At 42.5% G+C, this 27787-nt stretch overlaps 1 protein-coding gene across 11 annotated transcripts in view; it reads right to left on the reverse strand.

Annotated features, from left to right (window-relative positions):
- The window catches only part of TANC1 (tetratricopeptide repeat, ankyrin repeat and coiled-coil containing 1), a 230094-nt gene that overhangs the window by 160291 nt on the left and 42016 nt on the right, over positions 1-27787 (reverse strand). For all 11 annotated transcript variants that reach the window (XM_073883696.1, XM_073883708.1, XM_073883759.1 and 8 more), the window contains one exon: positions 13373-13497. The gene's annotated coding sequence lies outside the window, so the exon portion shown is untranslated. The remainder of the gene's footprint in view (positions 1-13372; positions 13498-27787) is intronic.

Consider the following 27787-nt stretch of genomic DNA (forward strand, 5'->3'; position numbering starts at 1 on the left):
AACTCTATACCAGGTCCTGCTCTAAGCACTTAGCCCACATATATTTAATCCTCACAACCACCCTCTGCAAAAGGTACTATAATATCTCCATTCTACAAAGACACAGAGAGGTAGTGACTTGCCAGGGTCACATGGCTCCCGGGAGCAGAGCCAGGTTCCCCATCCATCCCAGTAGTTTTGCTCCAGGGCCTAACAACACAGTCCCTATCTTATACCTCCTTTTTTGGCTAAAAACGAGACAGACTAGCTCCCAGGGACCTGGTGAGGTAGTCAAACAGACAAAACTGCTTAATAGGGGAGGGGAAAAAAATCATCTTTGGACGGACACACACACACACACCTCCACCCACAGAGCAGCATCCCATGTCTCAAGTCTATCCTGAAACAGAGAATCTGCCTCTATGGACAGACACCTAACTGTGTCCTTGCTCAAGTTCTGCTAGGCCTCTAGGAGTTATTTCAAACACCAGTGATGTCAATACTGGTGACCTGGAGGGGTCATGAAACAAAATGCAAGCAAGCTCTTGAATCCATGAGCTTACAGAACACCACCACTGGAAGTTGGGCCATATGACCAACAGGGAAGAGCATCTGGGACAGAAACTGCAGTGTCACATGGGCAAGGCTTCCCCTGTTCCTAACACCCCAGAAGTTAGGAACGGTGTTATTCAAGAGGAGCTCAAAACCCACCCCCTAGCTCACTGAATGAACTGCATGAAGCCCGTTAAAAGGTGATGAGATGGGGCAAGGAATGGCCTGGTGTCCAAGCTTGCTTTCTCTGGGCAGTTTTCCATAGTCCAATAGATATAATAAGGTTTTAACCCTGGATGTCAAGTTCTAAAATAAAACTAGGGTATGCCTGTCATGGTAACACAGTGAAGAGCTAAATGAAATTCACACAAGTCACACAGCATCATCTCTTCCATAGCTAAAGCAAATAATATCAACACACAGAGCACTGTATACTCTTACCTAAAATTTGTAGGGGAAACCATTTTGGCCATAAACACTTGGTTGCAGTAAGCAGTCTTAAAGGGGACTGCTATAGGGGCCCATTAAGAAAGGTTACCCGGAAATGGTGGATGGTTGTATTGGGAAGGTCAGAGCCCCAAAAATCAAAGACAGTTCATGCTAGGAAGCAGAAGTCAAATTTTTTTTTAAATGTTAACTAACTTGATCTCAGAGTGAGAGGAGAGAGCTACAAGGGTGCCATCCAAGGCAGGAGTCTGGGAGCTTTTAGGTGTCATGGACTGCTTCAGCAATCCAGATCCTCTCAGAGTGTTTCTGAAGGATTCTGATGAAGAAAATACTCTTAAAAAGAAAATCAATTATATTGAAACACAGATATAAAAATATTTAAACAGCAAAACTGTGGGGGCGCCTGGGTGGCTCAGTTGGTTAAGCGACTGCCTTCGGCTCAGGTCATGATCCTGGAGTCCCAGGATGGAGTCCCGCATCGGGCTCCCTGCTCAGCGGGGAGTCTGCTTCTCCCTCTGACCCTCCCCCCTCTCGTGTTCTCTCTCTCATTCTCTCTCTCTCAATAAATAAAATCTTTAAAAAATAAACAGCAAAACTGTGAGAATAGTAAATGTGTGCTTCTTAACGCACATAACAAGACACAGTTGCAGGTCTAAGAGCTACGGTCGTTTTCTAAAGCAATGATGAGCGTAAGTGATAGTTTAAACTATCTCCCACAATGCGGTACAAAAATCTGATTTCTACTTGCCAAAGCCACAGGTGCTATTGACAGTATGTGATGCTACCCATTTTCACGACTGGAGAAAAAGCCACATTCTGGTTAGAGATTGCGAAAACAAAGATGTAATTTTTTTCCCCACCCACCCACGTTCACAGATGCCCTGAAGTACATCCAAGGACCCCAAGGATTAGAGACTCTGACCCAAAGAATGAGACTCAATGGGACAATTACTCAGACTTGCTAAGTGCTCTGCTAATAGCCCAGGGGCTTCTAGACACACAGTAGTGCAGTTTTCTCCCACTCACAGAACCACTGAAATTCAGAAAATTAGACAGCCATTTACTGACTGGCACACATTCGCAGGACTGGGTATTCCACATATGCACCACTCCTAGCAATTAAATGCCAAGTCCCATGATTAGTTTTCAAAGTGATCTATAAAAGTTCTATTTAACAAGAAAGTCCATCACCACCATATTACTAACCCACCCACAATAACCAGCCTGTCATTGCAAGAGAAAGACCTGTGGGAATTTACACTATGACACAACAGACAAAACCAGGAAAGCCAGGTTGAATATATGGGACAAGTGTATTTTATTATGGTTCTGTTTTCTTGGACGCTCTCCTTATCCTTTATCCAGGAGGTATATAGTCTTCCAATTAACTGGATCAGGCTTCCTGGTTAAGGGTGGTATCGGAGGCTCCCCTACCCCCACCGCCTCATACAGGCACACCGCTCCCCAGCTGCGTGCCCTAAATCAGGGGATGCCCATATGAAGATAAATATAATTTAGAGTCCAAAATACATGGACTTACATTGGGCCACTGCCAATTTCTCATGGATCCCAGGCAACTGAGACGGTTTTTGTTTTCATGGTCAGGACCTACAACAACAGCTGCAGGAGTGTAATACTTTTTCTAGACTAATAAAATTACCTAAGTCTGGCTCACAGTTTCAGCCATGGCAGCCGCTCAACTTCCCAGAAAGATGTAAGTAGTCACAGGAGAGCTGGGAGGGTAGTGCCGAACTAAACTGGTGGCGTGCAAACCCGACCCAACTGCAAATAACACTTTGGCTAAACTGTGAATTACAGAATAATTCCTATGCGTGGATATTACAAACGTTATTTCTGGGAGTCCCATAAAATTTCATCAAATCTATGAAGTTCAAGCTCTATGCTTGAAGTGAGAGGACATACCACATACGAACATCTCACTTTTCTTCTCTAAAACCCAGTGGAAAAAAAATAAAACCCAGTTGGAGTTTCAATTAAAGCCCTTAGTAACTCTGCAGTGAGACCTTTGATCGTGGATTCTGTCACCACTTCTCGGAACACATACGAACAGTATGAAACAGATCTCAGACCTAAGGAATAAAATCAGTATTGTGAAGTGGCATAGAAACCACACACACACATCCCTACAAATACACATAGATCACTTTTCTTTCTAGTTGGGGGGAGGCCGTTTGGGAGGGGGGAGATGCTACAGTCTCCAAACCTAGAAGGTTCCTTATACTGGTAGCACAAAGTTATTTCCTCAATATAAGTGTGTGGTCCCTTTAAGGAAAAACATCCCACTTAGAACCCAGTGAAAAACAGGAACACATGTTTCTTGAATGACACTGAATTAGAAACAGTGGATGTGAAATTGTTCTAGATATAATGAGGATGCTGCACAGATGTACTAAGTTTTCATGATCTCAGTGAAGCATCTTTCCACTACAGCAAAATATGGGAGTCTACAACAGAGCTGGATATAAAATAAATTCTTTAAATGTCTGGTCCTTGTTTTTATGCAAACTTCCCAAGCCAACTCCCTCTGCCTTCTCATAAACCTAATAAAACACCTATTCCCGTGTACTGATAATTCATTGAAAACCACAAAGCCATCCATCCCCAACTGAGACTCAGGACTCCTTACAATTATCCCCTTTTATCAATACAGCACATCTGTTACAAATAGAAGTCCTTTGCTCCACAAATGCAACCAAACACCATGAAAACCACAGCACAGGTGGAGACAAAAGCATCCTTTGGCTGGCGCTGTGAAATTTTCCCCGCTGTGAGGGGTCTTGTCTCACCCTTACAAGGAGGAGATAGAACTCTAATTGTCCTCTTTGACCGATAAAGAAGTTGAGACAGAGAGACCCAGCAGCCTGCCACAAGCCACCATCAACTCGGAACACTAACTCCACTTCTTGTCTCTCAGAGGAAAGAACACTAGGAACCTTGTCCTGAGAAGCCTAAGCCTTGGGTCCCAAGCTCGGATGATGCACAAGACCAGGCTCTATCTCACACAGCACGGGGCATCTAAAGATCACATTATGACAAAACTCCAATGAAATTGGGATAATCTGGTTTTATTTAAAACTATTATCACCATGTATTCCTAAACATATATCCTTACACTTCTGAAAGAGAAGCTGAATGCAATCATCATCGCCAACACCCAATTCCAAACCAGTCAATCTCAGCTCCCTTCTCTGCACCCTTTCCCTTGGAAAAATGACGTGAATACCCACTTCAACTGCCACCTCCACGCGGGCAGCTCACAAATAGGTTTCCCCATTGTTTTACCTGTGCTGCAGTTTTAGTCCTTTATTTCCAGCTTGCTGACATCAACCCTGGCAACACAAACTCTGCATGTCCAAAACTAAACTCGCCTTCCTCTTCCCCGGAACTCCAACACCCCCTCGCCAGCGTGGGTTCTGGGTTCCCGTTGATAGCAACCCCCCCTCGCCTCCCCATTCAGTCCACCAGACCCCAGGCCTCTACATCTTCATGGCCTGCTTCCTGGTCTGATAAGTAGCCAATAGAATGACTAGGTCTCACCAGTTCCAGCTCCTCTCCACTCCCTCCCACCGTTCTGGGGAGGGAGTCACCATCCCCTCACTGGACCACCGGAAGGGCCTGCAGCCTGATTTCTCTAACTTTAGGCCAGTTAAAGCCATCAGAATCACCTCTAGGGCTTGTGAAGCCAGACTGCTGAGCCCCACACCCCATGTGATTTTTAGGCCTGGCTTGAAGCTGAGACTTTTTATTTCTAATTAAGTCTCAGTTGATGATGACTCCACTCTTCAGGGTCCAACACCTAAGAATCACGGTTTTTGACTCTCCTCGCTCCCTTTCCACCTCCCATCAATTCTTCCAGAATTTTTTCTTCATGGACTAATAAAAGCCTTTTTAAATCTGAAAATGTAGGCCACCGGAGCGGGAGGGTGGGTGGCTCAGTCTGTTGAGTGTCTGACTCTTGAATTTGGCTCAGGTCATGGGATTGAGCCCTGCAACCCCTGCTATGGCTCAGCAGCGAGTCCGCTTGAGAGTCTTTCCCTCTGCCCCTCCCCCCACTTCCACACACGTGCATGCTCTCTAAAATGAATAAATCTTAAAAAAAAAAAAAAAATGGGCGCCTGGGTGGCTCAGATGGTTAAGCGTCTGCCTTCGGCTCAGGTCATGATCCCAGGGTCCTGTGATCAAGTCCCATATCGGGCCTGCTTCTCCCTCTGCTTCTCTCTGTCTCTTCATGAATAAATAAAATCTTTAAAAAAATATTAAAAAAAAAAAAGAAAATGTAGGCCTCTGATAACTAATTGGGACAATAAGACCTACTCTTCACTGTGGACCTACCGTACTTTAGGTTATCTCTGTCATGTTACAGTTAAAACAACCCTGCAAAATACAGCATTGCCTCCAAATTTATAGGGGAACTTTGTAAAAAACCGAGACTTTGAAAGGTTAAGCAATTTCTAAATTCCATAATGATAAATTGGTTTTATGTATTCATTAAAGGGGCCCTTTCTCCTTAGACAAACTTTTTTTTATTATGTAAATCACCATACATTACATCATTAGTTTTTGATGTAGTGTTCCATAGACAAACTTTTGTTACCAAAATCTGATGCAGAAAACAAAGAGCATTTCCTTCTCAAAACAGGGTAAAAGGTGGGACCTATAAGGATACAAAGTGAAGAACCAACACACGTTCAAATCCATCCTCCCAAGAGGATTTAACCAAATAAAAAAAGTCAGTAGACTCTGCTTTTACCCGCCTCTACCTACATATGTACTCTCTGCTTTTTGTAGATCATACCCTCGTCTGTTCTAGCACAACTTCAAGCTGACAACTACATCGATCTATGCTATTCTTATTAACAAGGTCTTTACTTGAAAGGGCCTTTTCTGCCTGAATTATGACCAGCATGTGAATGATTCAAACAGCATGATCAGAAATTCAGAGGATTCTACATTTTCACATGCTGTCATTTAAAAAAAAAAAAAAAAGGCTCTACAATAGACTCATTTCAGACCTAAAGACACCTGCAGATTGAAAGTGAGGGAATGGAGAACCATTTATCTCACAAATGGATGTCAAAAGAAAGCCAGAGTAGCAATACTTATATTGGACAAAACAGACTTTAAAACAAAGACTGTAACAAGAGACAAAGAAGAACACTATATAATAAAGGGGACAATCCAACAAGAAGATGTAACAATTATAAATACTTATTTACCCAACACAGGAAACACCCAAATACACAAAACAGTTAATAACAAACTAATGGATAATATTACAATAGCAGGGAACTGTAACACCTCATTCACATCAATGAACAGATCATCTAAACAGAAAATCAACAAGGAAACAATGGCTTTGAATGACACACTGGACCACATGGACTTAACATATATTCAGAACATTCCATCCTAAAACAGAAGATACATTTTCAAGTGCACATGGAACACTCTCCAGAATAGATCACATTACAACCCTCAAATTCAAGAAGATCAAAATCATACCATGCATACCTTCTGACCACAACCCTCTGAAACCAGAAGTCAATCACAAGAAAAAAATCTGTAAAGACCACAAATACATAGAGGTTAAATGACATCCTACTAAAGAATGAATGGATCAACCAGGAAATAATTTAAAAAGTCCATGGAAACAAATGAAAATGAAAACACAACGGTCCAAAACCTTTGAGATGCAGCAAAAGCAGCTCTAAGAGGGAATTTTATAGCACTACAGGCCTACTTCCAGAAGAAAAATCTCAATTAACCTTATCTGACAAAAAAAGGAGCTAAAGAAAACAAAACCTAAGGCCAGCAGAAGGAAATAATAAAGATTAGAGCAGAAATAAACAATACAGAAACTAAAAAACAAAAACAATAGAACTATGAAACCAGGAGCTGGTTCTTTGAAGAAAAAAAAAAATCAGTAAAATTGATAAACATCTAGGAAGACTTATCAAGAAGGGAAATTACTCACAGTCACGAAAGAGGAGAAATAACAGTCAACACCACAGAAATACAAATTATCATAAAATACTATGAAAAACTATATGCCAACAAATTGGACAACCTAGAAGAATTGGATAAATTCCTAGAAACATATAAACCACTAAAACAGGAAGAAACAGAAAACTTGGACAGATAACCAGCAAAGAAATTGAATCAGTAATCAAAAAAACTCCTAGACAGCTTCACAAGCAAATTCTATCAAACATTAAAGAAGCATTAATACCTACTCTTCTCCAACTATTCCAAAAAATAGAAAAGAAAGGAAAACTTCCAAATTCATTCTATGAGGACAGCATTACTCTGATACCAATACCAGATAAAGACTCCACTAAAGGGGCACCTGGGTGGCTCAGTCAGTTAGGCATCCAACTCTTGATTTCAGCTCAGGTCATGATCTCTCAAGGTTGTGAGACTGAGCCCCGCCAGGTGTGGAGCCTTCTTCAGAATCTCTCTCTCCCTCTCCTTTGCCCCCACCCCCCCCAAAAAAGACTCCATTAAAAAAATACTACACTGGGGGAGGGGACGCCTGGGTGGCTCAGTCCTTAAGCGTCTGCCTTCGGCTCAGGCCATGATCCCAGGGTCCTGGGATCGAGCCCTGCATTGGGCTCTCTGCTCTGCGGGAAGCCTGCTTCTCCCTTTCCCAAACCCCCCCACACACACACTTGTGTTCCCTCTCTTGCTGTCTCTGTCAAAATAAAATCTTAAAAAAAAAAAAATACTATATTGTGGCACCTGGGTGCTCAGTTGGTTATACTCTGAAAACTATAAAACACTGATGGGAAAAAAAACTGAAGATGACAAAGAAATGGAACGACATTCAATGCTTATGGACTGGAAGAGCAAATACTGTTAAAATGTCTATACTACCCAAAGCAATCTACTCATTTAACGCAATCCCTATCAAAATACCAACAGCATTTTTCACAGAACTAGAACAATCCTAAAATTAGTATGGAAACACAAAAGACCTCGACTAGCCAAAGCAATCTTGAAAGAAAAGCGAAGTAGGAGGCATCACAATTCCGAAATTCAAGTATATTACAAAGCTACAGTAATTAGAGCACCTGGTTGGCTCAGTAGGTAAAGCACATGACTCAATCTTGGGATTATAAGTTCAAGCCCCACATTGGGTGTAGAGATTACTTAAAATCTTAAAAACAAACAAAAAACCCAAAGCTGTAGTAATCAAAACAGTATGGTACTGGCACAAAAACAGATGCATAGATCAATAGAACAGAACAGAAAATCCAGAAATAAATCCACAATTATATTGTCAATCTTTGACAAAGGAGGACAGAACATCCATCAGGATAAAGAAAGTCTCTTCAACAAACGGTGCTGGAAAATTGGACAGCAACATGCGAAAGAATGAAACTGGACCACTTTCTTACACCATACATGAAAATTCAAAATGGATTACAGATCTAAATGTGGGACCTGCAACAGAAGAAAACACAGGCAGTAGCCTCTTTGACATTGGTGGTAGCAACTTCCTTCTAGATAGGTCTCCTGAGGCCAGGGAAACAAAAGCAAACAAACTATTGGGACTACATCAAAATAAAAAGCTTCCACACAGTGAAGGAAACAATATAACAAAAAGGCAACCAACAGAATGGGAGAAGATATTTGCAAATGACATATCTGATAAAGGGTTAGTATCCAAAATCTATAAAGAACTTATACAACTCAACACCCAAAAAGCAAATAATCCAATTAAAAAATGGGCAGAAGACATGAATAGACATTTCTCCAAAGACATCCAGATGGCCAACGGACACATGAAAGAATGCTCATGGTCATTCATCATCAAGGAAATCCAAATCAAAACGACAATGAGATATTATCTCACACCTGTCAGAATGGATAAAACAACACAAGAAATGATAGGTGTTGGCAAGGATGTAGAGATAAAGGAACCCTTGTGCACTGTTTTTGGGAATGCAACCTGGTACAGACACTGTGGAAAACAGTATGGAGGTTCTTCAAAACTGAAAAATAGAACAACCTTATGATCCAGCAATCACACTACTGGGTATTTACCCAAAGAATACAAAAACACTAATTCAAAGGGATACATGCACCCCTATGTTTATAGCAGCATTACTTACAATAGCCAAATTACGGAAGAAGCCCAAGTGTTACGTGACTAACGAACAGTTAAAGCAGATGAGTCATATATATTCACACAGACACACACATATATATATGGGATATATATATAATGGAATACTACTCAACCATAAAAAAGAATGAAATCTTGCCATTTGCAACAACATGCATAGAGCTAGACAATAAAATGCTAAGCGAAATAAGTCAGAGAAAGACAAATACTATATGATTTCACTCATATGTGGAATTTAAGAAACAAATGAGCAAAGGAAAAAAAAAAAAAGACAAATCAAGAAACAGACTCTTAGAAAACACACTGATGGTTGCCAGAGGGGAGGCAGGCTGGAGGGATGAGGGAAATAGGTGATGGGTGTTAAGGAGTGCACTTGTGATGAGGACCGGGTGTTGTATGAAAGTGTTGAATCACTACATTGTACACCTGAAACTACTACAATACTGTATGTTAGTTAAATGGAATTAAAATAAAAACTTTAAAAGAGAAGAAAGGCTTGGGATGCCTGGGTGGCTCAGTTGGTTAAGCATCGGACTTTGGCTCAGGTCATGATCTCAGGGTTGTGGGATCGAGCCCCACGTCCAGCTCTTCTCGCAGCATGGAGTCTGCCTGTCCCTCTCCCTCTGCTGCTCCCCACTGATTCAATGATTACACACACGCTCACTCTCTAAATAAAAAACTAAAAAAAAATAAATCTTGTCCTTAGCACCTACTATTAAGAAAAAAATATAGGACACACAAATTTGAGTAACACCCAGTTCCTGGCCTCAACAAAAATCAACCTACCAACCAGAAGTCCAAAATAGCACTGTGGCATTATGGGACCACAGCAAAACAGTGACATGGTGTCAAATGTTTTAGAGTCAGGCAGACCAACCTAGAGGTTTAATATGTCCCAATCTCAAACCGACCATGCTTTACTTGCCCTGTGATCTTGGGCCAGTAACTTGATCTCTGAACCTCAAGGTTCCACACTTATGGGGCACCTGGATGTCTCAGTTAAGCGTCTGACCCTTGGTTTCAGCTCAGGTCAAGATCTCAGGGTCGTGAGATCCAGCGCCGCCCCCACTCCCACCCCACCCCCAGGGTTCCAAGCTCAGCATGGAGTCGCTGCCCCCCCCCTTCTCCCTCTCCCCCCCCCCCCCCACCCCCCCCCCCCCCCCGCCCCGCACACTCTCCACTGTCCCGTTAAAATCTTAAAAAAAAAATTCCTCACTTGTAACAGAGATAATATGCCACAGACTAGTTGTGAAAATTAGAAATAACATATGAAAAGTATCTAGGGGGCGCCTGGGTGGCTCAGTTGGTTAAGCGACTGCCTTCGGCTCAGGTCATGATCCTGGAGTCCCGGGATCGAGTCCCGCATCAGGCTCCCTGCTCGGCAGGGAGTCTGCTTCTCCCTCTGACCCTCTTCCCTCTTGTGCTCTCTGTCTCTCATTCTCTCCCTCTCAAATAAATAAATAAAATCTTAAAAAAAAAAAAGTATCTAGGATTATGCAGAGTACAAAATGTATATTATATAAATGGTCATAATCGTCTCATGTTATTGTGTCTGCTTATATAAGCCCAACTACAACTTTTAACACCTATAATATTTAAATGTCAGTGGAATGGCCTTTTCCTTTATTTAGGTTATTAAAATGATAGAATTTAATTGCAAATGAAGATATGGGGCTGAGGGAGGATGAAGGATGAGTCACACATTTCTGGCTTGAATAATGCCAATGACCAAAGTGGGAAAAGCAGACAGAAGCCTAGGGATGAGGGGACTCGTGGGAGGGGGGGGAGGGGGGAGCAGAGACAGGAAGCAGGCAATAATTGGGAGGGAAAGGAGTTTGGTTTGGATATTCTTACTTGAAAGTAAATATGAGTCATCCAAACAGAAATGCCCAAGAGACTGTTTGAGACAAGGGGATGAACTCACAGAAAGACTTAGGGGTCATTAACATGTGGGTGGTGGCTGAAACCACAGCAGTACTGAGGTCCTCCGAAGAGGCTCAGCAGACTAAAAGAAAAACTACAAGGATCAAAGCTCAGGGAATATGAACATTTAAGGGCAAATATAGTAGGACCTAGGAAGAAATTAAAGAAGAAATGTAGTCAGAAATGATGCAAAGGAACCCAGAAGAGGAAGTTTCAAATGAGGAGTGGTCAGTGCTATCAAGTGCTACAGAAAAGTCATGTCAAAGAGTTCTATCAGAGGCCATTTGTAACCTTAACAAGAGCAGTTTCCATGAAGCTGAGGCAATGAAAAGCAGGTAACAGGTCATCTCTAAGGTCCTTCCTAAACAGTAAGATTCTTTGATCTCAAAATATAAACTTATTCTCCATCAAACCTTAAATTATGAAAACCTCAAATAACAAAAAGTTGCAAGGTTTTCTTTCAGAGAAAGAGAATTTGCAAGAGACATAGTTAAACATTTAACATGATCTTTGCTATTAAGCTCCTATCGACTTCCTGAAGTTGGTCCCAAGGAAGGAATAAAGAGAAATTAGCTAATTCTCAACCACCCAAAAACCTCCTGGAAGAGGAAAAAAATGTATCCCTTACTAAATAAATTTCCTGTCTAATAAATCTCTGAGGGCAATACATTTAAATTGCTATTTCAATACTACTTTGAAAAATGTGTTACCATAGGTCAAAAAGCTTTGGTTTCAATATGCAAATCTCTGCATATTTTGGGTAAAATTCCATTTAAGCAGATTCCCACCTGGATTTCTAAATAAGCCTTAACTCTTATTAAATTTAGAAAATTGTTCTTCAATGTCATTTTTCTCCTTCCTTGTATACTTACAACGATAGAAAGTGTTGTCCCAGGCAATTTTAACTTAAAGTTATAAAATGGTTCTACCATGCAAATCATGGCACAATAAGGGAATGTTTGGCTTGGCTGTATGAACTGGTTAAACTAGTTAGTAGAGTTCAAAAATAATTCCCCCAAACATCTTCTCAGGCTAAGAAAGAGTTTCTTTGTTTTTAAGTCTAGTCCACATACAAATATTTTTCGAGAAGTATCTCCTTTTGAGGAGTTTTAAACAACAAACATATATAGCAGGGACTCCCTCCCCATCCCTGAAATTCTAGTTCAGTACACTGAGGGGGGAAAGGGGGGTCCCAGCATTCTAATTTTTAAAGCTTCACCTTAGATTCTGCTATGTACTCCCCAGCCATGCTCCTGATGAAAAGCTTTACCTTTTGGCAGGATCCCCCAAAGTTTTAGTGGCAATGTGACCACTGTGTTCTTTATAACAAGCAAGGCATGGCAGGAGGGGTGAGTGCTAAATGTGAAATCCTGCCAGCAAGCCACACAGGACAGATGGCAGAGTGCACCTGCATGTTACATGGTTGTTTCAAGAATTCACAGAGGTTTGGAAGCAGGTTTAACCTTGACCCCCATCTCCTATGGGGACCCTTTCCAACACCCACAGATAAGGAATATAGGGCAGTCTTCAGAGCCCTCAGTCAACCATTCTATCCTGAACCTCCTGGGGATTCTTGCTCTGTGGCTTCAACTGTGAGCAGCTGAGCATAAGTAACAGTCCTCCAAGCTGTGCTCACTTAAGATGGAATTGAAGATCCAGTTCTCCGCCAACTCTCTTCTTAAAGGAAAGAGAATATTTGAGTCCTACTAACTGCCACACATTAGAGATAGGGAATGCAACTAACAATTTGAACAGAACAAAAGTTCTACCCATCAGGAGCTTCCAGCCTTACCCAAAACCTTGAAGAAGGTATTTTTGTTTGAAAGTTCATATATAAAACTGCAGTACAGGAAAACCATAGTACAGAAGTTTACCGGCTTTCCTAAAGTTCCTGAAGGCACATAACTAAAAAAAAAAAATCCTCCTTGAAACCCAGGGAAGGGAAAAGACACAGCTCAGAATAAGTTAACAGGACTTCTGTTTGCAAACTGCCAATATTATGGTATTAAGCTATTCACACAATACATATTAAATGTTTTCAGTGGACAGTACTGTGCAGGAACCATACAGAGACCCAAAACCTTGAAATGGGCACAAAAAAAAAAACAGAAAAGTGCTGGAAAAAAAAAGAAAAACGTATTGAAGCATCCCTATTAATAAAAGTGCTTTAACAGAATTAAGACACCAAACTTTTTCAAAAATTCTTAAATTTCTTTGACTAAAAACCCAATTTACTTTCAAATCCCTCAAAATTTTCAGAGAATAACTCATCTTGGAAAACGGGGTCTGTCAGGGGTCAAATTCTCCGTGAGTCCCACTCACCTTGCCTCACCCCAGACTCCACGTGCTGGCAACAGAAAGAGGCGGTCTCACTCGGGGGGTGGGGTAGGGCACGGCACCCAGAAAGCTCCTCTGGACAAGTCGACCACAGGAAACTAGAAAGAGAACTGGAAAAAAAGAAATCCTGTGAGCACACTTGCCTTAGGAGACAAGAAGCAGAGAGTTTATAAAACCAGCTACAACCTCCCAGAAACTCCCGACAAAGCCAGGATGGAGAGCAAAGAGACGTCAGCACATACATACTCTTAACAGAGGGGAAAGCAAGGTGACCCGCTGGCAAAAGCAAGAAAATTCATGCTTTCTTCCGACGCCCTCTATCCACGCAGACTGGGGACATTTACTGAAAGCCTCCCGTCTGGAGCAAGGTACTGAAGTACTTGTTTACTTCTATCTCGGGTTTTCTCTTTAAGTGATGCGAATAGGTTTGCAGCCCAGGACACAAAGAAATGTTTCAAAGGTTTGAGATAAGGAGCCAAGAACCTCCCTAAAGCACTAAGGGTGTCCACATCTCCTGCCCCACTCCTCACAGGTCCCAGCTCCCCACACAGCTCACTCTTTCTGAACACACTGTCCAATTTCACACCTCTGCCCTCCCGTTCCCTCATCCTGAGGCACCTCTCTCCCATTCTGGAAATTAGTCATCCTCCTAGCACAGCTCAAATACCCCCTGCCCCACCCCCAGGGAATCTCACCAGTCCTTCTAGGGGACCTGAGCTCTAGCGTCTGCTTCCTTCTGCCTCGACCTCCCCTCCTCCCAGTTTCTCCAGGGCTGGTCTTACCTGCCACCCCTACCCCGAGCTCCTGCTCTTGTCATAAGAAGAGAGATGCCCAGTGCATGCTTGTTGAATGAAGGACTCCAATAAGGTTCCCCATTACTGACTCAGTCTACTTCCCGGGGAAATGTTCTTCCCCAAGGGTGCTATCCACGCCCAACCACACCAGCCATCAGGCTCGGCCCACGTCAATGCCCTCACAGCACTGGGGCCGGGCTTCACGGCCAAAAAGGCCAGAATCGTGTGTAGTCACGTTTAGGCCAACAAAACCACCTGGCAGGGCAGCGGAGTCTTAGAGGTTTGTGCACGCAAAGCCTGGGTGGAGTCCTTCTCTCTCCCCTTTAAGTCGGCTTAATGAGGAGCTCTAGAAGACATGCCCCCCTTCCCCACCAGGACTTCAAAGATGAGAACACAGCACAGGAGCCTTTCTCTGGGAGGAAACCGGGGACGGCTGCAGGGCACAGGTCCAAGTCTCCCCCACTTCAGAGACAGCAGAGATCTCCCTGCAGCAGAACGTGGAGGAGAAATTGACATGGACCAGGTGAGCACCTTGGGTCAACTGTTTCCTCATCTTGCATTCAGCGACAGCCCACAAATGCTGCCAAGGCTTCCAGGCACCCCAACTTCTTCTGCCCGCCCCCCCCCAGGTTGCTGACCTCACTGATGGTATTTAAGCAATCACTACAGGACAGCATCACCTGGTGAACAGCAGCTGCTAAAGTATCTCAGGGCGTCCTCCTATTACTCGCTCATAAAAGGAATCATCTGCCTCTTTACAGAGGGTTCTGGCAGCCAGGGAAGGAAGCCATCTCACAGCTGATGTGAGTACTTCAGCCAACCTCCCTTCTTGAAGCACACCTCAGCAGAGTAAGGCAGGCTTCTCACTTGTCCCAGCCACAGCTACACACAAGCACTAAGAGAATATCCATCACAGCCCGCAATATGCCAGCTGCCAGGCAGACCCTCCACCCAGAGGACCTGCCGATCTTTGGGCACCCTTAAAATTACATCTGTGACAGGTTATGCACACGCATACTTTTCCTCTGGCCCCATCTCCACCTAGAGCAGCTCATCTGTTACACTACTTCTGTAAGGACAGGGGGAAAGGTCCTTTCTGAGTTCGAGACTACAAAGGCACCACTATAAATTACAGTTACAGAGGTCCCAAGGGGAAGTGGCTTCCTGCAAGAAGAAGGACCGTCCCTACGGCCTGTTTTTGTGGTGATGAGATCACAGAGTTTAGATTCTGTATTTGGTCCTACATGGGTTTTAAGGGCCATATTCAGTAATTACAGAAACGAAAAAAAGCAGGTCAACGAGACCAGAGGAACTCTGAGTGGTGTTTGAGAAGTTACTTATAACTGCAGTGAGATCACTCACCTACCCAAACTCAGAAACTATGCCTCGAATCTGTCCTTCAGAATCAATGTTAAGTTAGAAAAAAGTGCAACTTTCTACTTTTTACTTGCTTTTGTTTCAGTATTCCTCCATTCAGAGGGCTCCATTCCCTTTCAATGCATAATCCAAAATTTGGGCCCAAGAAAGTTTTGAAAAGCATGCCACAAAATATTCTCCTATAAAATTCAAAGGACAACAAAGTACACTTATTGGAAGAATTTTTATGGAACCTAAAACAACGGGAGTTTAGAGAGGTGAATAACCCTCAATTGCCAATCACTAGCTCTTCATTTGCAGATCTAATTTTTAATTGGCGCCTAAAAAAAAAACCTTAAAATGTTTTTGAGAATTATTAGGGTTTACTTCCTGGTCATCACTCTCTTTCAAGGATGAACAGAGACTCCCAAGTTGTTTATCCAATAGAAATAAGTGCGTGTTCGTGGACCAAAGCGTGTGACCACTGGCTCCATGTGACAGCCCATACCCTCTGGGCTGTACGGGGTTCTGCAGCCCCCAACATTGCTCCACTAGAATATGAGGCCCAGAGAGGGGATGATGACCACAGCCTGCTGCACAGGGGAGTTCACGGAGGTGCAGGTCCCAGTCAACTGCACAGAGGGAGTGGAAGACCACCTCACTGAAATGCTAAATCGAGGAAAGGAATGTTCTTGGTTGTTGTTTTGTTTCCTTTTGAATGCTGATGCTTAATAGAAAACAGGCTTAAATAAAGGAGGAAGAGAGGGAGAAGGAGAACCCCAGGACTCAGCATACATTGGAGGGACAGAAGCAGCAAGAGGCATTTTTTTTTAAGATTTTATTTATTTATTTGAGAGAGAGACAGATAGTGACAGAGATAGCAAGAGAGAGCAGAAGCAGGGGGAGTGGGAGATGGAGAAGCAGACTTCCCGCAGAGCAGGGAGCCTGATGCGGGGCTCCATCCCAGGACCCTGGGACCATGACCTGAGCCGAAGGCAGATGCCCAACGACTGAGCCACCCAGGCGCCCCCAAAAGGCATTATTTTAAAATACCTATTTTCATTTCAAATCCTGCAGCTTCCATTTTCCTTAAGATGCAGGTACTGCTAGTATCATTACATCTCACTTACAGAGGTGACTTTCAATCCTAACCACCGGATCAGAATCTCCCAGTGAGCTTTAAAAATTCTGATGCCCAGAAAAATGAAAACAGAATCTCTGGGGATGAGGCTCAAATGCTGATACTTGATCAAGCTGACCTTAAGTGATCTTAAGGTATAGCCTGAACTACGAACCACTGCCCCTGCCCTATCCCAGAGCTGTTTTCTTTTTTCTTGACGGTGTGGGGGCAGCAGGAAATATTTATGCCTAAGAAAGGGGTGGTAGGACAAACAAAGGGACCAGGGAAAGAGCGGGAGGAAGCTTAAGTGAATAATAACCTGCAGGTGGTGATCACTGGCGTGGGTGCAAGGTGTGGCCTGCAGGGCTCACTCCCTTTAGGAGAAGACAGGAATGGGACAGCCTGGGTTGTTCCCCAGGTAAGCCCTGGACGGCAAGAGGGAACAATCCAAAGCTCATCTGTAAAGAACATTCCCAGGTCAAGTGTCTGCTACGTAAGAAGTGATTATAATGATGGTTTTCATACGTGGAGAATCTACTGAACTGTGTTTACTCCTGTGATTTCTCCTGGTTCTTCTATTAACAGTATTAGCAGGCTTGTTGCTTTGATCCATACTTCCTTGCTCCCCAAATCTAACAAAGTACACACTCATTACAGGATAACTTCCTGGAGTTACAGCACGCAAAAAAACAGAGCTTCCCTAGGCATAAAACCCAGCTGGTTCATAGAAGGGCTGAACCCAGACATGATTTTAAATTGTCATCATTATGTTCTCCGACGTGACGGTGACCGAATAAGGAGGAGAACATGGGCATCTGGGTGAAGGATGAGGGCTGCAGGAATACCATCTCCAGGTGAGGAGTTAATTCTATTCTCCCTTCCCTGGTCTTTAATTCTTAGAGCTACCTGTTCTCTTCCCGTCCTTCTGAAACAGTAACAAAAATCAGGCAGTCCAGCTTGGATGCCTCCTTCCCAATTTCTGTCTCTCATGGGAAAGTTAATCAACTTTGCCTAATCCATCCTTTACCAGTATTTCCCAAAGTATGTCCTGCAGGCCACAGTAGCAGAATGAGGTCATCCCTGGACACCACCTCAGACCACATAAGGGGATCATACTATCTGGAGTAGAGCCCAAGAGTCTGCATTTTAATCAGCCACCCAGACACAACAGTCAGTGAACCAGTCACAAACTCTCATCCATTCCCCCTTTGAAATGGGTTCACCAGATGGGCTGCTAAGTCTCTCCAGAACCTCTGCCACTTCCCTATTGGGGTTATGTTCTCCCAATGTAGCTGGTTTCTCCAATGTCACTGCACGACCATGTTCTCAAATACCGCTTGGACCCCAGCACAGGTGGCTCAAAGTTCCTGACTCGAGTCCCTCTGCTCTGAACTCACACCCAGTGCAAAACTTCTCTAGCACTTTCACTTAGGATTTTGGGTCTTTTAGCTCTCTCTCCCAACCACATGCTAAGCTTCTTGAAGGCAGGCTCCACATCGTCCCTCTGGATCCTCCACAGGGCTGGACACATCTTAGGTTTCAAGAATAGTGGCTGACTGACCAAACCCTTGCCTCAGCCCTGGGTTTGCCTTCACTCACCTTCTTCTCATTGTCCCTGAGAAAACATTCATTCTCTCCTTTCCATAACAAAATTGTCTCAGAGATGGGTGGGAGAAAAGATTTACACACTAGTGAGGGAAAAGCGGGGAAGGAACAGAAGTCATAAACTAGCAACCTCAACTATCCAGCAAGCAGCTAGGAACCAAAACTTAGTCCTTGCAGCTGCCAAAATCTGCAAACCTTCAGAGAGCTCAAAACACAAACACAGCTCAGAAGAGAATTCCCCAGCCTCTCCCCACCTTGATCCAACACCTCTTTCGCAGGCCCTCCCTGAGACCTATTTTACTCTTCTAGATAGGATTCTAACAGGAGGGAAATACTTGGTTTCCCAGGTCACTGCAAATTAAGCGGGTGGTGGGTAGCTGCTAAATCAAGGCACAAGAGCCCTGAGAAAGTACGACTGACAGGAGACAATTTATAAAATCCCAACAGTAGATTATAGGTTGTTATAGTTTAAATAGTCTTTCAATCCCCAAAAGTGTCCAAGGACAGCAAAACAAAACATTTCAAAACAGCACAATTAGTGGCCCTGAAAGATTATTCCGGGCACTAAGAAAAGGTTATTTCACTTTCAGTAGGTCTCCAAGCCACTCTGTCCTGGAGAGAAGATGCCCACATGGCCAACCTCAGTCCCGAGGACCCATGTGTTCCCAAAAATAAGAACAAGCACTATAACCAGCTGCAGTGCACTGACTCTAGGTGGTCTCCAACACTACTGAACACTGGGACAGGCTTTCAAAGGCGGGTACACAACCCTCAGCATTGCCATTCTGATCGGGAACCTTCCATCTCTCTATTCCCATCTTTGCCACATACTCGCACTTCTCATCATCTACCTTTTCTTGTGGTATTTGTTAAGTTAAGCTCCTTACCAGCTTTAAACTTCCCTGAGCAGAGGGATACCATGCATGGACACTATGCCCCACACCTCTGCAACTCACAGCTGATGCCTGTTTGCCCTTCGCCAGTTCCCTCTGTTTAGAAGCCCAGATAGTCTTAAGGAAGGAGGGATTTAAATAAATGTTTTAAAATAGCCAAAGCATTTCCTTTTTTTAATATAATTTTAACTCCAGTATAGTTAACATAAGCCCGAGCATTTCCATAGTTTTTAAAGATGCTGATTTTCCTACTTTCCTAGGGAGTTAAAAAAATATAAGTTTAAATGTTAGGATTCTATGATCGATGGGGCAAGCTTCAGTTTATCTTGGTATCTAATCTATTTGGGACACAGAGCCAAGGAATAAATTCTGCACCATTGCATGTACCTATCTGAACCACAAAGGTTAGGGTGAGTTTTTCCTTCATCTAAAAGCAACCTAATCTCAAAGGGCTTCAATCATTTATCTATTCAGAACTGATTACTGGGTGACTTCATATTTTTGTCTTGATAAGTAATAGCATTCAAAAGTACTGATTTGCTTTGGGATTAGTAAAGAGAGTACTTTAATGAGTTTAACTGGTAGTTCCATAATAAAAGGTTATGGTTTATACTTGGTTCAAGTAATTTTTTTTATCTACATTGTTAAAAACTAAATCTATTTCCAGATTCACAAAAGCAATTCTCAGTTTTATTTAAGGTCATTGTTGAATGTGTCCCTTACACTCAAACCCATTCATTTTACAAACAGGCTACAATGACCTACCAGGGTACTGAAAACCTCTCCATTTTAAGAGGGTGGAGGTCAAGGTTGTCGGGACATCCAGGCCTGGCCTGCTGTTTTCAGCTTCTACAGCCCTTCCCTCCCACAGCTGCCTCTTGACCCTTGCCCCTCCCTCCTTCTTTGGCTCAATCCGGCGGGAATTTCTAGAATAGAGATTTAAACAGTTTGAGCCAAGTTGCTTTTGCTGCTTAACTGGCCCTGACCTTGGGTCTAGTAACTCGACTTCTTTCTCCTCCATTCCATAGGGCCTCATTCACCCTCTCGCTCAGTTCTGATAACCTCCAAGTCTCTGGGGGCTGAGGTGCTTCCTTGCCCTTGGCAATCCTCCAAAGGACCAGAGGTCTTCTCTGGACCCACAGGGGACACGGATGCCCCTGTCAGGCTACTCTGCTGTGCTGGGCCACTCCAGACCACCATGTGCCAGGCCACTAGCCCTGAAGACCCCTGTTCTTTCCTCCTGGCACACTAGACTTCCTCCCAGCTGCAAACAGTAGGTCTGTTGCCCCGCTACACGTCTCCCACCCCTGGGCGGGGAGTTCCAGGCCCAAACAGGGCCGCAGTAGGAAATGACTCAGATCACAAAAAGCTGAGGGTCCCCTGGCCAGAACACAAATAAGTCACAAGATCTGGATTTTAACCTATCAGAAATGAAAATCCCAGCAACAAAACATCAACAAAGCAAGAAAAAAATAGGACGTGTCTTTTCTCTGAGAAAAATGCCCCTACGCTGACAGTGGGTATGCTGACGCCACGGCGGGTTCCTTCACGAGTTCTAAGGTGAAACCTGAGGAAAATCAGAGAAATGGCTACAAATGTCTTTCCTGGGTGGAGGGGAGCGAAAAGGCTCCTTACAAACCACTCCAAAGCTAACACCTATGGCTACTGAAATTACAAATATGAAAACAACGACGTAGGTCTTCTTTCCAAAGAAATCAAGTCATGTTCTAAAACCCTTATAACAAAGCTAAATTTATATGTACATTTTTATCAACATCTTTTAAAAAAAAATCAGACATTAAAAACTCTAGCTGGCTAAACTGTATCCCAATTCAAAATAACATGAAAAACTGCAACCTTCATTTTCTGGTCAAAGCTTATTTTTGCAATACCTATCATTTTCTACAGAATTCTAGCATTTTCTGCTTTCCACCACTATTTTATAGAAAGACATTTCTCCCTTGGCTTCATATCTTTGCTTTTTGATCTTGTTAACAATCCCAAAAATTCCAACCTTGCAATTTTTTCAGTCCTGGGAGGGAATAACACACAGTCATTTAAAAACCAAAAGCAGTGTCAACACTTCCTCAATGACAGCCGCTGTGAGTGACCAGTGAATAAAAGCTTGGTTTTGTGTTTGGTTCTTTTTTTTTCTTTATGGAAAATGATGACTTTGCCTCAAAATAATTCTCAAAGTTACTGAACACATGGTCAAAAACAGTAAGGCATCATTAAAGCAAGAAGTACTAACTACCTGTGATTAAGTACAGTGAAATTCATGAACAAGAGGGTCTGTCCAATGACTCTGGACAAGAGAGGACCCATTCTCTATGCCATGCATTACATGGAGCACAAGTTCTGTATCACAAACCTAAATATACATATTAGGCATGTGATCCAGCAACCCCACTTCTGGGTATTTATCCAAAAGAACTGAAATCAGGATCCCAAGGAGAGATTTGTACTTCCATGTTCACTGCAGCATTACTGATAATAGCCAAGACTGCAGAAGCAACCTAAATGTCCACTGACAGATGAGTGGATAAAGAAACTGTGGTGTGTATATATATATACACATGGAATATTATTCAGCCTTAAACAAGGAAAGAAATCCTGTGACATACTAAGACATGGATGAACCTTGAGGACTATGCTAAGTTGAAAAAGCCAGTCACAGAAGGTCAAATACTGTATGATTCCAACTCATGAGGTATCTAAAGTAGTCAAACTCAGAGGCAGAAAGTAGAATAGCTCCTGGCCAGGAGCTGAGGGGAGGGGGAGATAGGGAAATGTTCTTCATTGAGTATAAAGTTTCAGTCGTGCAAGATGAAAAAGTTCTAGACACCAGATTGTGCCTATAGTTAAAAATACTACATAGTACACTTAAAATTTTGTTAAGAGGGTAGATCTCATGTTATGTATGTGTGTGTGTTTTACCACAATTTAAAAAAAAAAAAAAGAAACAGGCTCAGGAATTCAGATGATGCTGGCTTCAAAGTTCCCATCCCTTCTGCTTCATATTGCCTACATGCAAGAGAAGTACATATGATATAGATTAGCATATAATTCAAGGCTCGAGCGCATGGTAGGAAGAACAGAGTGGGACAGAGAACCAAAGAAGGCTGAAGTAGTTGAGGAAAGCATCAAAATGGAGGGTGACTCAGCTCAACCCCCGAAGGATTAAGCTGAGCCTGTGGAGCCTCCAAAAAGCCTGGCATATGAGTATGGACACTGAGCTGGTCCAAGCCAAGAAGGCATGCTAGGAAAGAGCTTTCAAAGGCTGCAGGGGCAAAATTATGTAGAACAAACTCCACACTTCCAACCCATGAATTAGTAACTGACAGCTAGAAACGGAAGCAAAACCAAAGGAACTGGTCAGGGTATCCTAAGTCCTTTATAATCTAGCCCTCAGAGTTTTGAATGTTTTCCAAATCCTAGAAAAGATCTTGCACTGTGACCATTAAGTAATATAAAAAATTTTAAGGCACAGCTCCCATCAGGGCCAGTCTGAGTTAAAACAATCAGAAGACCAAATAAAGTATATAACATTTCTAAAGAAAGGAATAAAAATATGCTATGAGAGTAATGCCCCATTTACCCAACATCCCTGGAAAATTAGGTATGCTAAATAAATGAATCTTTAAGATAATGAAACTGCTCCCTTTAAGTATAAAACCTGTGTCAAGGGGCACCTGGGTGGCTCAGTCAGTTAAGTGTCTGTCTTCAGCTCAGGGTCCTGGGATTGAGCCCAGCATCAGGCTCCCTGCTCAGGGAGAGTGTGCTTTTCCCTCTCCCTCTGCCCCTACCCCCCCACCTCATGTGCATGAGCACTCTCTCTCTCTCTCAAATAAATACATATAATCCTTAAAAAAAAAAAAAACTGTGTTAATAGGGGACATCTGCACATGGACTGGTGTTGGACAGATATTACGGAATTATCTTTATTTTACTGTGTGATAATGGCATGGGGGGATCTTTCTTAGAGATGATACTGAACTCTTTACAAGTAAAATTACATAGTGTCTGAAATTTGCTTTAAAATGCTCTAACCACATAAAAACCAGTGAAGGGTTAGTAAAACAAGATTGGCAAAATGTTAGTATTTGTGAAGCTGGTTGATCAGTATATAGCAGTTCATTATATTCTCACTACTTGCATGTTTTTGACAATTTCCATAATAACTTTTAAAAGCCCAGGTTACCTATCTGGAATAAAACTGTCTCTAACATTTACAATCCAGATTCCAGCGACCTTATTAGTGTACACAGGTCTTTCTCAACCTGGAATATGTTTTTACTCCACCTGGACAACTCCTATTCACTCCCCACGACCCTACCACCTTGCATTCACTCCGGAGCAGAGGTCTTAATTTTCCTTCTGCTACCACTATATCCCCTTCATCTCTACTCTGTACTCCTTATTATACTGTCTTGTATTTGCATACAAAACCATCTGCCCTCTTAGACTGTAAGTAAGGGACCCTAATTTGTTTATCATCATATGCCCAGAGCCTGGCACACAGTACACACCAAATAAATATTTGGGAATCTAACAAAACCTAACCTGGAGTCATCACAAAAACCCAGTTACTATCCTGCCAAGGGATCTTAGAAAGGCCTGTCAGGCTGCACACAGCATGTGTTTTTTCCAAGCTGATGTCCTTATACAGTCAAGCATGCCTCCAATTTCCAGATTGTCATTTCTACGGATAGAATTCAAATGGCCTCCAGATAAAAGAGCCCTGGGCACACACTTAGGAGACAGGTGCATATAAACACAGATGATCTATCTATTCCGGACCGCTTGGAGGGCTATTCTGCTTAATTCCAAAAGTGCAACTGTGTTCAGGATAACTAGATTGCCAAGTGATACATAACTGTCTCTGTACAATACCTACATCACCTGCCTGAGGAGGAGATCACTGAGAGAGGGTGGCCTTCTGCCCCGCCCCCGACAAGCACTGTCACCTCGAGGGACTTGTGTCCCTTCCCAACCCCCCCCCCACCACCACCAGTAGACTTCAAGTCTCAATGATCCAAGAAAGAATACCTCCAAAGGCTGTTGTGAGCAAGTAAAATCATGTATATCCAGGGTGCTCAAACCTATTTTTATGTAGCAGAACTCTTTTCTTGTACAATGCCAAAAAAGACATTGATCTCTTAATTTCTGTAGGAAAAATTTTCAGTTTAAGTTTTTAACAAGTCCCCTTTCCCATCCTCAAACTTTGACTTAAGGCCTGTATCACATACTCTAGCCCTTAATTATATGCCACTCCATATTGTTTATCCTTCTCTTGCACATGGACAATATGGTAATATAGAAAAACAGAACTCTAAAGTCACAGTGTTCTAGATTCTTCTGCTGGCTTGTCAATATTTTTCATATACACTATTTTTTTTAACTTTAGAGCAATATTCTTTGGGTGTGTTTAGGAAACATTAAATTTGAAAATAACATTAAGCAGCAATTCCTTCTGTTTTAATTTAAGTTGTGTTTTGTTCAATTTAAATAAAATTAAATTTACTATCTTATTTTACATGTGGCAGAAAAGCTCTGAATGGTAAAATTACTTTTCTGCATTTTTTTAAATTTATACCAAAAGCATAGATTACTTTTGTCATTGGGAAAATAACTTAAAAAAAAAAAAAAAACCTTAATAATTTTCAGTTAAGTGAGAGAAGCATCCAAGACCCTGCCCTCCAGCTTCAAATGTAGACTTGAAAACCATGGACATCTACCAAGTGGGGGCAAAAGATCAAATATTAGATGAATGTGATGATTATGATATCATTCATATGTAAATTACCTGTTCTAAGTTAACCATTCTCCTTACATTCTCATTTACAGTATTATCTGTAAGATGATCAGATATTTTAGTTTAGGGTCCTGTGCTAATAAGGTAAGGACTTGGGTATCTTAGCCTCATGTAACTCCAGACCCCAGGCATCTCACAAAGGCTCCAAAACCACACCTGTACTAGCAAACCATTTCAAATACCCTAGTAATGATCCACAGCTCAGAAGCTGTTTATATGAGTGATAACACATTATTATACTTTAACTTAACAAGCCCTGTTTTCCCACAGATGATAGAAAGATCCAAGTAGCAGCAGTATGGTACCTAGAAAAAGACCATGGGACCAGAGGTCAGGAAAAAGGAGACACAGGATACACCACTCAACAGATGTGTGTGTCCAAGAGAGTTATATCTACACCATCCAATAGAGGTAAATGTCCAAGAGGGTTATGTCTATACCACTCAACAGATGTGTGTGTGTCCAAGAGGGTTCTGGCTGCACCACACAACAGATACATGACCTTGAACTAGGTTCTTAAATTCATTGGCCCTGACCAGCTTCATATACAAAGTCAGCCAATTGCATTAGGTGTGTTCAAGTGCTTCCAATTCTAAAATTCAATCTAAATCCAAATTCTTAACTAACTGAATGAAAAGAAATAGGTGTGTATAATCCTTAACATATTGGCTAGCATGCAGTAGGCATGTCGCAAATGCCAGCAGCTGTTATTAGAATAAGGAGGTTTAGGATTATGTGTTAATACACAGCATATATTTGAATTTCCTTGGGGGATTTTCTAAACACACACACACACACACACACACACACACACACTTTCAAGTCCTATTTTAATCAGCATTGTTAAGTCAAAAAAGCCTTTCATAAATTATGGAGCTCTACATGAGAGGACATGAACCTCTCCAGATCGACTGGCTTTGCTTTGTTTTAAGTGAGACTTGCAGTGAACTCTTGCAGCAGCAGAAGAAATCATGAGTGCTATAAGGGCTCACTCAGCACACATTTACTGAATATTGCTACATGAACATCACAGCTGGGGGAGCAAAGATCAGCAAGACCTGCCTCTGGGTCCAAACAATGGCAAGGGATGACAGTGTGAGGGGTAACAAACTGTTGAGGGGCCTGGATAAGTAAAAGATTATCAGGAAACTTCTAGAGCGGAGGTCTCTAACAGGCAACAGAAATCCTGTCTGGCCCACGTGCTTTGGTTTTGTTTTTAATTGAGTTAGGTGGCCAAGACTTAGAAATAGTGAAGTCATAAAGAAGGAGTCCTAGCTTCTCTTGGAAATTTAGAAGTGCCAGCAGTTTGGGCCCCATTTCCACTCAGCAGCACTCCACCTCTGCCGCTCCCTTAGTTAACCCCAACCCTGGGGCTGAAGATCGGGTGCCATTCCCGGTCCGCTCACTCCATCGCTGGCTCAGGATTCCATTTGCCTTTGTGCACGCCACCAGCACACAACCAAGGAGCTTCTTTGGAGTTTAGGCTCTCACACAGAGACTACCGAGCCGGCATCTCAGCTCTGTCACATACTAGCCATGTTATTATCTTAGACAAATAATCCATCTTTGTTTCCCTCTGCCAAACTGCAACATGAATAGTATTTACCTCTTGGGGCTGGTGTGAGGGGAGATGTGTTGTTACCCGCAAAGCGCTTACAGCTGTCCCTGATACACGGCAAATGCTTTATAAATATTAGATGTTACTACTGTCTGGTCCCTGAAGGCATATGAGTTTTGAACTTCTGTCCTACAGCTTGAATATCCTAAAGTTAGCTACTACGTTATTTTATGATCAAAAAGAAAATGGCATATGGTGAAAGCTAGTCAGATAGAACTTAAGAACTACCAGACCCTAAAAAAAAAAAATTACACCAGACCTGCCAGGCACAAAGGACAAATATATGACTGCACTTACATGAGGTACCCAGAATAGGCAAAGTCATAGAGAAAGAAAGCAGAATCTCTATTAGAGGGGCACCGGGGGAGGTGGGAATGGGGGCTTACTGTTTAACGTTACAGTAATGTTAGAGTTTCTCTTGGAGATGATGAAAAAGTTCTGGGGATGGGATGTGGTAATGATTGTGCAACAATTTGAATGTTCTTGATGACACTGAACTATACACTTAAAAATGGTTAAAATGTAAATTTTGCCAAATATATTTTAGCATGCATTTTTAAAAAGAATTAATTATTAGAGGGGCACCTGGCTGGCTCAGCTGGTGAAGCACATGACTCCTAATCTTGGGGTTGTGAGTTCGAGCCCCACACTGGGTGTAGAGATTATTTAAAAACAAAATCTTTAAAAAAAATGAATTATTAGAGCCTACATAATTCAGTCTGCTATTTGCTATGTTAATGAGCTCAAAGACCCCAAATACACTATAAGTTCATGTTCTCAAAAGCCAGATACTGTATTTCCCATAATAGTTTAGGAAGAACAGTATTAACTATTTTAACAGCTGTGCTGCACAAAGAGTGGGCTTTCTCTCAATTTGGCGGCCTCGTGGGAATGCATCTGCGGCAAATACAGTATGAGGCCGGTGGGACAGACTTTTAATACCTGCCTACAGCAGTCGGGCTGTTCTTCCTTCGTTATAAAATGCTCCACACAGATGCCTCTGTCTCTCTTTTCTCTCAACAAATATACAGAATGGGAGGCTTCCTGCCAAGCACTATGTAACTGGCTGCCTTTGAACTGTGGGATGCTGGGCAACAGTGACAAGAGGTTTTGATCTCCGTGCCTGTTCTATAACAGTATTCAAAACACACACACACACACACACACACACACACACACACACACACACACACACACAC

The sequence above is a fragment of the Callorhinus ursinus genome, unplaced genomic scaffold (genome assembly GCF_003265705.2).
Source record: "Callorhinus ursinus isolate GAN/ISIS: 27379988/994484 unplaced genomic scaffold, GSC_fseal_2.0 scaffold2, whole genome shotgun sequence".
NCBI classification, from domain to species: Eukaryota; Metazoa; Chordata; class Mammalia; order Carnivora; family Otariidae; genus Callorhinus; species Callorhinus ursinus.